Source organism: Pelodiscus sinensis, chromosome 14 (genome assembly GCF_049634645.1).
Source record: "Pelodiscus sinensis isolate JC-2024 chromosome 14, ASM4963464v1, whole genome shotgun sequence".
NCBI lineage: Eukaryota > Metazoa > Chordata > Testudines > Trionychidae > Pelodiscus > Pelodiscus sinensis.
The window spans coordinates 10,497,596-10,511,794 of NC_134724.1; the positions used below are offsets into that span (position 1 = coordinate 10,497,596).

General features: G+C 40.8%; 1 long non-coding RNA gene across 8 annotated transcripts in view; it reads left to right on the forward strand.

Annotated features, from left to right (window-relative positions):
* The window catches only part of LOC102451360 (uncharacterized), a 156,913-nt gene that overhangs the window by 48,823 nt on the left and 93,891 nt on the right, over window positions 1–14,199 (forward strand). For 3 of the 8 annotated variants that reach the window (XR_001368550.3, XR_012895714.1, XR_012895713.1), the window contains one exon: window positions 311–5,501. The exons of the other annotated variants lie outside the window; for them this stretch is intronic. This is a non-coding gene — a long non-coding RNA (uncharacterized LOC102451360). Of the gene's footprint in view, window positions 1–310; window positions 5,502–14,199 lie in introns of those variants that run through there. 8 annotated transcript variants of the gene reach the window in all.

Genomic DNA, 14,199 nt, shown 5'->3' on the forward strand with positions numbered 1-14,199 from the left:
AGTGATTCTAGCCTTGAACTGAATGTGTAATTTTCTTCTAGTGACATGGTTTCTTACTTATAAGCGTCACATATAGCTAGTAAGATCATTGGAGAAACTGAGAAGGTAGTTTTACAGGAGAAAAATGTGCCAGTTTTGCGGGTGAGATGGGGGAAAGTTGGGCCTGCTTCACAAATTGTCACAAAGCACAGAGGATTATACACAGCTCTAGCCATGAAATGATGTGTTTCAAATAGCTGCTAGTGTTTACCTACCAATACATTAAAACTCACTGAACTGTGGTATTTCTCTTCTGTCCTATTACCTCCAGTTTTGTCCAGATTATCCACATGCTTTGTGTCTACAAACCACCTCAAATTGGACACTCTACTTACTTACTCAACTGAACCATGCTAATAATGCAAGAATTTCCTTGAAACATTGTCACTGATTTTATATCCCCCTCCTGGGGTTGCTGGCCCCTTTGAAGGGAGTTCAAGCCTAAGCTACCTATGACAAGTGAATGTAAAGGGAGAAAGTCTATCTAGGCTCCCAACTGTCTAAGGAATATATAGGCCTGATAAAAAGCCATCAAGTCTCAATTATAGGAAGGTGCCGAGAGACCACAGACCCCAAGAAGGAAGGCAGCGTCATATCTAAGACCTTAGGGAGAGACTGTATTTCATCTTTATTTTAGGATGTAATTAAGTAGCATCCTAGCAGGAGAATTTTGTCTTACAGGATTCTTAAGGGGAAACTGAGGCAGAGAGTGGCTATAGTCCCATGTTAGGTCAGCATGGGATACCAAGGTAGACATGTCTGGTGACAGTCCCTGATCATTTTTTAAAAAACTGTATATTAAAAGTTAAGTGTGTATATGTGTATGAGAATACATTTTTTCTTGTAATGGTAAAAGAGTAGCTATTGCACTGGGGAGAACCAAAGCCCCGCATAAAACATTTCAAACTACACTGCAAATTGTCCCTCCCTTCTCCACCAATGTTCATCAATCCTTACTGGCAACATCACCTGCTGTTCCAACACCAGTCATCTCCTGAACAGAAACTGGAGCAAAGAACAGAAAAAAAATGTTTGTCATTGAACTGAACTAAGGAGAAGGAAGAGGAGAATGATACGATCATAGCCTGCAGCACTTTGTTTATGAGAACATCCTTCCAGTGATATATGTCTGCACCAGGTGAAAGGATTGTGTCACCCCTAACATATTTTAAATGCCAAGGCTGTCATGCAAGAAGACAATGATTAAGAAGTTTAAACAAAATATGGTGTCTATGTACTGCCAGTGTTATTTTTTTAAAGTTTGCATTTGGTAGTATAGTGTGATGAAATGATTTTAAACTGTGTTGCGGTCTTCTCTAATAGAACCTTTTCTCATACTACCTTAAGGTTAATAACCTGTAGGTGAATCAACAGTGTTGCACATATACCCATGTGTGTCTGCCACTGGTTTTTCGGCTTATATGGCCCCAATACCTGAGTTTCTCAAATCTTTAATATATTTGTTGTCACAATACTCTAGGAAACTGGGGAGTGCTATTATCCCCATTTTACAGATGGGCAACCAAGGCACAGGAAAGAGATTAAAGCAAGTAGTCCAAGGCCACACAAGAAGTCTATGCTGGGAACTGAATCCAGGTCTTCAGTTATCACCACCTGAACCTATCCTTCCTCTCCCTTGTCTATATTGCTTTCCAAGATAGCACCTCAATTGCTATTTCACAGAAAGGGATGGAGAGATTCCCCCATTGGTCACAAGTCCTCTGCAGTACAAAGTCAGTATTTTAATCCAAAGCATTATTGCACTTACTTTAAATTGCTCCCAGGTTTTCTTTCTTCCTCCACTCCTAACTGTACAGACCAGTGGTTCTTAACCAGTGGAATACAGAGGTCTTCCAGGAGATGCATCAACTCATCTAGATAGTTGTCTAGTTTTACAAATATAAAAAACACTAGCAAAATCAGTACAAACTAAAATTTCATACAGATGAAATGAGAAAGTTAGGCAATGTTTCAGTAATTGACACATTTGTGTTTTTATGAATGGAAAGGATGAGAACACGGGTCTAGATTACTTGGATTAGAGAATTAATCAGACATATGTGGAACTACCTGCTGCACATTCTTTAATTTTCTGCTAGCTGTCTAAGGGTACATCTACATTGCAACCCTATTTCAAAATAACTAGCGCTATTCCGAAATGAATTAGTCCGTGTCTACACAGCAGGCAGTTATTTCGAAATAGTGTCAAACTACTGTCAAACTGGAGGATTTCTTACTCCTACTCCTGTAACCCTCATTGTTCAAGGAATAAGGGAAGCTGGAGGAGGAGTGCTCTATTTCAAAATAAGTGCTGTGCAGAGGCTCCCTATTTCAAAATAAGCTACACAATTGACATAACTCAATTTGTGTATCTTCTTTCAAGGTAAGCCCTGCTGTGTAGATGCATTGAAAGAGGACATGGTATTTTTATGTTGCCCCACTGGTTTACATGGATTGGCAGTAGGCCATGGATGCATTGGCCATCACATCAGTGTCTTTTCTGAATATTGGAAAAAAAGATGTATCACTACATTTTGCTTAGTTTCTGAACATTCATGGTTTGTCCATGATCCATGGGAGATACAGGTAGCCTGGAAATGTACATGTTTTTATGTAAGATGGAAATAGAGTGTCAAATTGTCTTGGTTGAAGAGCATCAACGGCTCTAGTAACTGAACTTGTGAGTCTCCAGTTTCAAATGTGGTACTGGAGCTGCCCAAGCTGCTCTGTAGCCATCACCTCTATGGCAGTTTTCGTTACAGCCATTCAGCTGGTGAATTAAGATGCTGGTGTTGTCATCAGTGGTGATGCGGTTCCATACCACGACTCAGCATCTCAGACTAACAGCCTGAGCTGACTTTCCAGAAGGACAGTGCATGCCAAGGGTCACTGACTGGGGAAGCAACACCAAGTCCACAGCCTGCTGTTCCAGTTCAGGATTTGTGGAGATAAGGGAAACAACCCACAAACAAGTGAAGCGATAGCCATGCACGCTACGTGACCTCAATGCTAAAATGACATTGCAGAACATCAAAAGAAAGGAAAACAACAGCATTACATCTAGGAGTCACACTAAGACCAGAGCCCATGGGAACCATCATCCAACACTACACAGGTGATGATATTATAAATGAGGGAAAAGGCATGTTAAGATAGTCTGAATTTAGGACTAAAGGAAAAGCAATCCTTGTTGTGCTATTGACATCCTTTGTGGCCTCGGCTAGATCTTTGAATTGCCCTCCCTTATTTTATCATCTGTAAAATGGGGATAATACCTATCTCACAGGGATATTATTTAAGGAGGGTTATTTAAGTAATGGCTATAAAGTTCATTGGAAATGGAAACACCATGTAAGTATTAAGCATTATTTAAATGTGTGACCAAAAATGGTCTCCAATCATTTTAAGCAGAACATTAATTTTTATAAGGGTCTTAGCAAGACACATGAGTACTTACCTTAATTTACATCATTGGGAACCGTACACTGTCTCTTTAAGATATAGTTTACTTCTGAACCAGTAAATTTACTAGACAAAGCAGCCATTATTTATGCATTCCTGCATATATGGCAAGGTGAAAATAATAGAATAAACATCATATACTTCATTATGATATCGGTTTACAACTTCCAGGGTACACAAAAAGAGGCCATTTCATCAAGCTAATTGCCTGAAAGTAAAAGAGAGAGAACTTTAGCTATTAGTCTATTATGGGGCTTTTTTCTTAATCACAAATAGGGGCCGTGTTTCCCTAGGGGGATGTGTATTCTAATTTACAATTGAACTACAGATCAGAGCAATCAATCTTGTGCAGCACTTTTACAGTGTAATTGCTGCAACATAACAAATAAAAAAAAAAAGCAGCCTAAGCCGAGTTTCAGCTTGAGGTGGAGATATTTACCAGGCATTGGTTCATGGTGGGAGGGAGAGAGAGCGATGCCACAACCATGAATATGCAATGAGGGCTCATTAGTGCCCCAGTGTTGCCATGACGAATGGCATTATCCCCAGACTGGTGCAGCCTAAACATGAATTTTATAACGACCCATTTATCATGACTTGTCACAGGTTTTTTTTTTTTAACTGTACTTTCCACCGGCTTGCACACCTTTCACCATTATTACTTTAGAATCCCTTTCTTTCATTATGATTTGATTTGGTATTGATTCCTGTCTCCTAAAGAGAAAGTGCTTCTAAACAGGAACAAGCTAGTAGTGGTTTAAGATTCACTAGGAGCTTCCAAAGTTGGGAAACCAATGCAAAATATGTAGGTGGTCTCATGGATGGATAAGCATCCTCATTGTTATAAATATCGGCACTAGTTAGCAACCTTGTCAGTTGACTCAGCAGACAGCCCAGCATTGGATGAGCAGGGAGACAAATATCTTCTCGTTCTGGTGGGTGGGATGTATTACTCTGTGTGTTTGCCCTGGACATAAACTAAAAATATTCCTCCTCAGTCCACTCCACTTGTGTGCATGGCATTAAAATCTGGACCTCATCAGTAGGATGACTAGGCACTAAATCTGGCAAATGGATAACACTTCTGGTGCATGCAAGTATGTGCTGGCACAGTGTGTAAACAATGACACTAGCATCCAGTGACCTACAGCAAGATAACAAATGTAATTTTTTAAAAAGGCATTTTTTTAAATTAAAAAGCAACCCATGTCTTTCCTCCCACTGCCTCCTTCTCTATTTTGACTGTTGCCCTCATTTTACTATTTTCCTCACACTTTGGCCCAGCTAACCTATAGTTAATACATTGCTGCCTAAAAAGAGACAATTGTAAATCAGATGCTTGCACTGCTACTGTCTGGGATGTATGTGTTCTTTAGTACATAAAGGTCTTTATTCTCCAGAGATAGGAATCTGGCACTTTAACACGGGCATTAAAATTCACTCTTTTAAAAAAATAAGAAGTGTGTGATTATTATTACCCCAAATGTTTTCAGGGCAAGGGTGCATTTTTTTCCCCTCAAACTTTTACATGAGATTTCTGGGATATCTATCAACATCACATCTGTCTTTTTTTTTTTTAACTTTTGCTATTTTACAAGGGCTACAAGAGCAATACAATTTATTTAATCTATTTCTGTGAGGAAACTTCATTTTCTCAAACAAGTTGTGGTTTTTCATGGTATATGAAAACAACTGCCTTGAAATTTTATGTTGGGATAGTCGTAGGGGTATAGGTTCTTTTGTGAGATATTTGAAAATGTTGAAAGTCGTCTAATATACCAGCCCAGCAATTTTTTAGACTCAGCAATTAGGCTCTAGCTGTCAAAATCCATATTTCTTTTGAAAAATCCCATTTTGCTGTTATAATTGTCAAGACACCCATATGCTTCACCAAAATTTTAGTGCATCAAGGTAACAGTTCATGATACAAAGGATTCAGAATAGGTTTCCATTCTAGCTTCCAATAGTCTAGGATTTTGGTGTGAGAAAGTGACAGGAGTGAAAAGGTATGTGTCACTCCCCAATATGTTAGACATATCTCATGGTTACCTTGTGCTCTCCTAGTCTGTTTCTGGTATCCAACTGTGGCCCTTCATCTTATAGACATCTATTATAAGTTCTATAAGGCAGGGACTGTCTTTTCTCTTTGAGAACACCTTACACAATGGGGCTCCAGGCCTTGACTGAGAGCCCTACGTCCTACTGTAGTGCAAATATCAGGGATGCCAATGACTACATTAACTTAGCTTAAATAGACTCAACAAAGCGCAAGGAAAACGTAACATTATTTTTTACTAAAAGACAAAAACTAAACCAAATCGAAAGCAAAACCCAGAAGGGAATTTTAATATTGTAAAGGTGCTCATGAATTTAACAGGATTTGAGACAGCAGAAAATAACATTTTAATGTTACTATATTTTTTTTGCATTAAGTATGCATTTTCAGTTTTTGTAATAGGTGCCCAAATAGGCTTTTGCAAGTCTAGATGTTACCAATTGTTTACTCTCAAGTATAAAACAAGACATAGTTTCTAGTCCCTGGGAGTTTCATTATATTAAAAACAGAGTATTTGGCCAATATTGACAATTGACCATTGCTCGGTCTGGATCAACTGTTGGGGAGTTAGGAGGAGAGAACATTGTTTTTTCTTACAATTATTGTCTGCTCCTTTCTTCTCTTATTAAAATGGGTCATAATTATATTTAATAATCATGATCCATCACCAGGGTGGTGGTGGGTATCTCTGGAGTAGAGAGAAATAATAAAGGTAGGCTACGTCTACACTGGCCCCTTTTCCGGAAGGGGCATGTAAATTTCACTAGTCGTCGTAGGGAAATCTTACTTCAAATAAGACCCTCCGGAAAAGGGCACTTTTTCCGGAGGATCGGGGCCAGTCTAGACGCTCTTTTCCGGCTTTTTTAAAAGCCGGAAAAAAGCGGCGGACATTTTTATTTAAATGCCGCGGGGGATATTTAAATCCCCCGCGGATTTCCCTACGACGACTAGTGAAATTTACATGCCCCTTCCGGAAAAGGGGCCAGTGTAGACGTAGCCGTAGTGTTTGACATTGTTTTAAAGGCCATAACAGCCATATTATGATCCTATTACTGGACCTCTTTGCAGCATTTGATGCGATCAATTGTAGAACCTCTTGCCTTGCTCCAGAGGGGTGGTAAAGTGAGCAAGTTCCAGCAAAGATGGTTTTAAATCATTCCTCGGAGGCTCCATTCAGGCACTTGCTGGTTTATCTCTGTAGCCCTCACTTGTAGAGTCCCTTAGGAATTCAATCTCTCTCACCCCTTCTGCTCAACATCTATACGAAGACAGATTTTGGAACATCAAGGACTAAAAGGCCAGCCCTGTGCAGATAACATGTAGCTCTAAGTCACCTTCATGTCATGTGCAAACAGCACTGTCTCTTCAATCTGAGCTGTAGAGCAGGTGCGTGAAGATGGATTCAGAAAAGCCTTAAATTATGCTTGCAGTGAGAGGGAAGTATTTAGAAGAACTTGCCACCTCTGTCACATTACCTTCCAATGAGTGTTCACCCTCAGACTACTAGGATTTACACAGACTTCCCATTTCTAGATCCCCAAATAGCTGCAACTGAGAAAATGTCCCCTTCCATCTAGGGCTTGCATATCTGACTCCTGTCAGTTTTGGACATAGTCCCAAGGACCTACGTATTTGTTACTTCCATGTATTGTTATTGTACCCAGAAATGAAACCATTCTTAGTGGTTCAGAGAACACAGCAGCCATAGAGAACTCACCACCCCAATGCCCAACTCTCCACAGTGGTTCCTTGGGGAATCCTGGGTCATTTTCAAAGAACCCTATGAAACCAGCCCAAGATACCTCATTACACAAGATCATGACAGCCCACAACAGTTATGTTTCACTGGGACCATGAAACTGTAACCCTCAAGAGTGAAACTTTGTGCTGCTAGGAGAAAAAGGTGTTTGAATGACTAGTCTCCCAGGTCTGAATCTAACTCCCAAAAGAGATAATGATGGCCAGGAACCTCCATCTTTTCATTCCAAAATGCAAAAGGAATGCTTCAATCTACCTACCTGTACTAACACTACACATACCCACACACTTGGCCAGATCTCTTAGATGGGGAAAGTGAATGACAGAAAGAGAGGAATGTATTTTTGTGTATATACTTTTGGCAAGAAGATGATGTCTCCCCCCCCAAAAAATAAATTAGAAAGACATATAAAGCCTATTAAAAAATCTTAGTTTAGAAGCTAGGTACCTATTTTTTACACCAGTTTTAGGTTTACATTTACGGGACCCTATATCTGCTCATTTTAATTCTTCTTTTTAAAAACAGGTATAGTTATTATTGCAAACTGTTCACCAACACTTATCTGGAAATGGAAAACATTAAAATAAAATAATTATGTATTTTTAATATATATTTGAAGCACCAATTCTAAAAAGCAGTGTGTGTGTGTGTGTGTGTGTGTGTGTGTTTTCAAGTCAACCATTTAATTTATAATAAACATACTCAAATTTGAAGTGTAGGAGAATAAAACTTTCTTTGTTCTGTGAATATTGGTTTCCAGAAAACTGTCAGTCTATATGGTTGTCTCAAACAAGACTTAGGAATTATGGATGGGATTTTTTAAAAATGCACAGTATTGACCTAAGTACATGCTCATGGAAATCAGTGGAATTTTATTATTGATTTTAATGGGAACAGTATTAGGCCAAAGTTGAGAACATTCAAAAATTGCATTCTGAATGTATATCTTAATAAAACTGTGAACAGCTCTAATTCCTGCCTGCCAAAAAACCCTGAAATTAAAAAAAAATGAACATTTTGTAAATTAGTGACTCATTTACTTACATTAGCAAATAGGATCTGAGTGTTAAAAAGTGAAAATCAGAGTGAAAAAAACGGTGTGGCTATATATCATGCTGTTCAATGCTCACTGTATATATTCATTTAAAAGAGAAAAAACAAAAAAGAGATAGCTTTACATGCATAAAATAATTTGAAATTTTAAGAAGTACAAAAGTATATTCACTGACATCAGGTTTGCATTTAGGGTTAAGTAACACTTGGAAAATCACTTTTGAACTTGTAAAACTCACCAGACTTTCAGTGGAAATCTCTGATTTAGATGTCTTTGATGTTTCATTTTATATACAGATCTATCTCTGTTTTTTAAAATGCTTCACAAACAGCTTAATAGTTTTTGTGGTTTTTCACCTCCGCCCAAAACTTTGTGCCAACCAATCAGATTGGTAATTTTGATAAACTAATTACCTCCTCCTCTTGATGCAATTCCCCCTTTTCCTTATTTAGAACCAATCTCATGTGTATTCCCACTTCAAAAACAAACAATTCTCTTTCCCTGTCCCCCATTTTTTAAATAACATCTTCAGTCATTAATGAGTTAATAAAATCTCAAAGTCATCTGGGGATAGATAAGAAGAAAGAAAGAAGAGTATTGTACACATAATGACAGGCTCTCTGCTGCCCCTAAGATGTCATGGGTCAGCCATGTTAAGAATGTGTATGCCCAATCATCTGCTGATTTTTATCAGCAAGGCCTCAAGCAGAATTTGACATGGGCCAGTTTGGGAGTTACAATGAATAAACAATGACTTCTTGGATTGTTGGCGGCTGTATGATAGAGTGAGGGGGTTTATGTATACTAAAACATGATGACATTAGCAATCAATACACCCATTACTGGACAAGTTATTGGACGAAGAATGCACACGTCTCAGGCTATGTGCATTTTGAACATATGACCAATGGTGGAAATTCACAACAATAATGTTACTTAACCCTTCCCGGGCCTGAAACCTTACACTTCCTTGAAGTGCCTGAGACTGTGAGATAAGGGAAAGCTTGGGATCTGATCTAGGATGTTAAACAAGAAAGAAATAGGGAAAACTTTAAAAGCAACAAATAGACGAGTAGCACCATGAAGACTAACAAAACATGTAGATGGTATCTTGAGCTTTCGTGGGCACAACCTACTTCTTCAGATGACAGGAGTGTTCAAAGTCCAGATCCAAGAATAAATAAGGGAGGGAGGAGGGAGGAGGAGGAAAAAAAAGGGAGGGGAGGAAGAAGAAAGAGAGACAGAGTATGTCTACACTACCACCTTAGTTCGAACTAGGGTGGTAATGTAGTCAACCGGAGTTGCAAATGAAGCCCGGGATTTGAATTTCCCGGGCTTCATTTGCATGTTGCCGGGCGCCACCATTTTTAAATGTCCGCTAGTTCGGACTCCGTGCCCCGCGGCTACACGTGGCACGAACTAGGTAGTTCGGAGTAGGCTTCCTATTACGAACTACCTGTACTCCTCATTCGTGCCGCGTGTAGCCGCGGGGCACGGAGTCCAAACTAGCGGACATTTAAAAATGGCGGCGCCCGGCAACATGCAAATGAAGGCCGGGAAATTCAAATCCCGGGCTTCATTTGCAACTCCGGTTGACTACATTACCACCCTAGTTCGAACTAGGGTGGTAGTGTAGACATACCCACAGTGAGTAGATAAGCTAGAGGGGTAGAAAAGTTAGTCTATAAGGATATGTCTACACTACAGCGTTATTTCAAAATATCTTATTTAGAAATAGTTAATTCAAAATAAGTTATTTCAAAATAACGTGTTTACACACACCATGAATTTTGAAATAGCACGGCCACAGTGAGTGGACGCTGAATCGCATTTAAGGCTGCCCAGAACCAGGTCCAGCAGGGCATCAGGTCAGGAGTTACTTTGTGTGGCTGCTGCCTGAGTCTATCTGAGGCCTAAGTTTAAAGGGACCCCCCCCGGACAGCCAGTTCTCAGCTTTCCCTGCTTGCTTGCCTACCTCGATGAGGGACAGCAAAGCATTTTGTCTCTGCGTGTTCTGGTTGCCCTCACTCGGGACACCACAGCACTCTGAAACATGGAGCCAGAGCTGCCTCTTGGCTCTGGTGCTTCTCTTGGACACGTTGCTGTGAGCCTGGCTGCATTTTCTGCAGGTTGCCATCCAGGAGGTCCATCGAGGGGCTGTCAGTATCCAGGAGGCCCTGCTGGAGAGCTTCCACTCTAAGGAGCACTAAGAGCCTCCCTGGTCTGCCCCACTGGGGGCTTGTGCCTCATTCCTCCCTCACATCCTTCCACTTACCCCTCCCTAATGTCAAATAAAATACACATATTTTCATGAACACAAACTCTCTTTATTTAACAAAATTGGGGTGGGGGGAATGAAACTCTGGTGAGACTGGGGAGAGGAGGTGGGAGAGGGGGGAAGAGAGGGTGAGAGAAGGGAGAGGGAAACCTGGGAGGAGGGAGCTGGAAGGGGGAAGCAAGGGGAAGAAGGAGGAGGAGAAGCTCAGGGCCCAGGGTTGGGGGTCTTGCTGACCAACTTGATTTTCATGTAAACCTGTGCCTGGTTTCGAATGTGGCCTTTGGAGGCCAGGCTTGCAGCTATCCTGCCATATACAGCCATGTTCCTCTGCCTAGTGCATAATGGACATTGGGGGATCCCCCCCAAACCTGAATAAGGTCCATGATCTCCACTCTGGACCAGGAAGGCGCCCATCTTCTCCGGCTCCTGGCAGGCTCCTGGGAGCTGGCAGACTGCTCCTGGGGAGTGGTGGAGGGCTGGCTGCCAGTGGCTTGCTGGCTCATGTTTTGGGGGCACTGGGTTGGGACAGTGAGGGTATGTCTAGACTGCATCCCTCTGTTGACAGAGGGATGCAGATTAGGCAGGTCAACATTGCAAATGAGTCAGGGATTTAAATATCTCATGCCTAATTTGCACAAAAATGGCCACTGTGTTTTGCCGACTCAGTACTTTGTCGGCAAAAAGTGGCAATCTTGAGGGGGATCTGTCGAGAAAGAAGGTTTTTTTGACAGATCCCTTATGCCTCCTTATGCATAAAAATATGGAGGCATAAGGGATCTGTCAAAAAAGGGTTTCTTTCTCGACAGATCCCCCTCAAGACTGCCACTTTTTGCCGACAAAGTGCTGAGTCTGTAAAATGCGGCAGCCATTTTTATGCAAAGTAGGCGCAGGATATTTAAATCCCTGCCTCATTTGCAATGTTGACCTGCCTAATCTGCATCCCTCTGTCAACAGAGAGATGCAGTCTAGACATACCCTCACTGCCCTGACCCAGTGGCCCCAAAACATCGATCTGTTTTTTCACTTCTCCAGGTGGGTATTTCAGTTTTATGAATGCTCTATATAGATCCTGTAAGTGTTTGTCTGTGTCTGTAGGTTTGGAGCAAATATGATTGTATCTTAGGGCTTGGCTGTATACAATAGATTGAGAAATGTGTCTGGGATGGAAGCTAGAGGCATGAAGGTAAGTGTAGCGGTTGGTAGGTTTCTGGTATATTTGGTGGAAATTTGTCCATTATTTAATTGTACTGTAGTGTGAAGGAAGTGGATTTCTCATGTGGACTGATCCAGGCTGAGGTTGATGGTGGGGTGGAAGTTGTTGAAATCCTTGTGAAATTCTTCAAGGGTCTCTTTCCCGTGGGTCCATAATATGGAGATGTCATCGATGTAGAGTAAGGGTGCTAGGGGAAGAGGGAGCTGAGGAAACGTTGTTCAAGGTCAGCCATAACTTAATTTAATTTACAAGTTTAATTCTTATGTAAATGGTATGAACAAGGACATCAGTTGGCTCACACATTACTTGAGAAGACAGGGAGGCTCATGCTTGAGGAGTCTGCTATTGTGTTTTGTCCTCGGACTGGCCACGTGAGTGGGTATGGGAGGGAAGTATGTATGGCGCTTTGCATATTTTCTGTGCATACTCATAAAAGAAGATCTCTAACTCACCTCTGATAATTAACATTGGGCCTGCACCTGTTAAAATAATGGATAACCCACCTTATGGTCTGCATTGGGGACTAAAAGGGCATAAGGAAAACCATGTCTGATGTATGTGGGAGGGAGAACCACTGCTCCAGGGCAATTACTTTGCCTCCTGAACTAGCGGATGGAGCCCTGTATTGTCCCTCTATGTGCTGGCCCATGTAGCTGAACTGGTCTGAAGGAAGAAGTAAGTTGCTTTGAGGGCAGGTACATAGTCTATTTCTCCCATGGCTCAAGGAGGAAGCAGGTATTAGGAGCTGCATGTTAATTCATATTGCTGCACTGTTATCCAGCACTCTGGTAAGATCAGTCACCAAAATGTGCTCAAGCCCAGTTCCTCAAAGGTATTTAGGTGTCTAACTCCCACTGAAATCAGTTGGGAGTTAGGTACCTTACTAGTTAAGATGTTCTGAGTCTGAGTAACACTGGTCGAATCCACTCAGGGTTTGAGGGAACGTCACAGTTTGGCCTTTAGAGTTTTGTCTATGTCTTTGGTGGTGGGAGAGGAATGTGTTCTGGCCCAAACACAGTGAGAAAAATGATGAAAGCCCATTTCCTTTTAGCTAAAGTATTTCTAAATATAGACTGGATTGTTCTGTCCTATAGGAAGTTCTCTAAGGGTGCGTCTACACAGCAGGGCTTAACTCGAAATAAGCTAGGCAAATTGAACTACGCCAATTATTATGTAGATTATTTCGAAATAGCTAATTTCAAAATTGGGAGCATCTACACAGCACTTATTTCGAAATAGAACTCTCTTCCTCTGACTTCCCTTATTCCTCGTACAATGAGGGTTACAGGAGTGGGAGTAAGAAGTCCTCCAGCTTGACAGTAATTCAACATTATTTCGAAATAACTGCCTGCTGTATAGATGCAGACTAAGTTATTTCAAAATAGTGTTGCTGTGTAGATGTACCCTAAAAATCTGAAGGTGCATTTGACAAGCATATGCCTGAATGACTCCGCTTCTAAACGGAAATGTTTCATAAAATGGCGGTGTTACCTTACTTACAATGAGTAGTGTTTTCTCGTGTTTCTTTAAAAACCCTCAGTGAGCCTCCCTGTGTAATTTACAATTAACTTTTTGCCTCAAGGTAACAGCTACATTCACAAAAATAATGGTAATAGAGTGACCTTGTTATGAATGGATAACAAGCTGGAAACAATATACTTTGTCACAGTGCATTAACTGTTATTGCTGAAATTGTAAATAATGTGTATAGATCCTACATGTAAGTGGCTCCCCCTAAAAATATTGTGTCAATTAAAGACTTGATACGTAATGTATTATTCTGAAATCCATTTAAGTCCGTGTATTCTATCATTACATGCACAGGCAACGTTCACCTCCAGGCTGCCCCCAAAATTTGCAAAGGTTGTTTGCCTATTCTGTGGTGCATTTTTACAGCTACATGATGAGGCTGGCTGGGGAATCTGATTCTAAATGTTTACAGTCTTTATGGTTCATTTTCTTTTTACCATTCGTTATTACACATAATACTATAACGTTCTACAGTAATGACTTGAACTGCTTTGGGCCCTGTTCTCTGATGCTTTTGGTCTGGCCAGAGGTTGCTCTATTGATCAAAAGCAGCTTTAGATCAAGCTTAGCTGGCTAATGGACATTTCCCCCCCCCCACTTAGGATCTCTGCATGATTACATTTTGGGGTTTCTGTGCATTTTGCTCCACTTCTCTGAAGAAGAGGGTTCTGCCTACGAAAGCTCATGATACTCTTTATATTTTTTAGCTTCAGAGGGGTAGCCGAGTTATCCTGTAACAGGAAAAACTTAAAAAACAACCAACAGTCTGGTAGCAATTTAAAGACTAACAAAATATGTAGATGATATC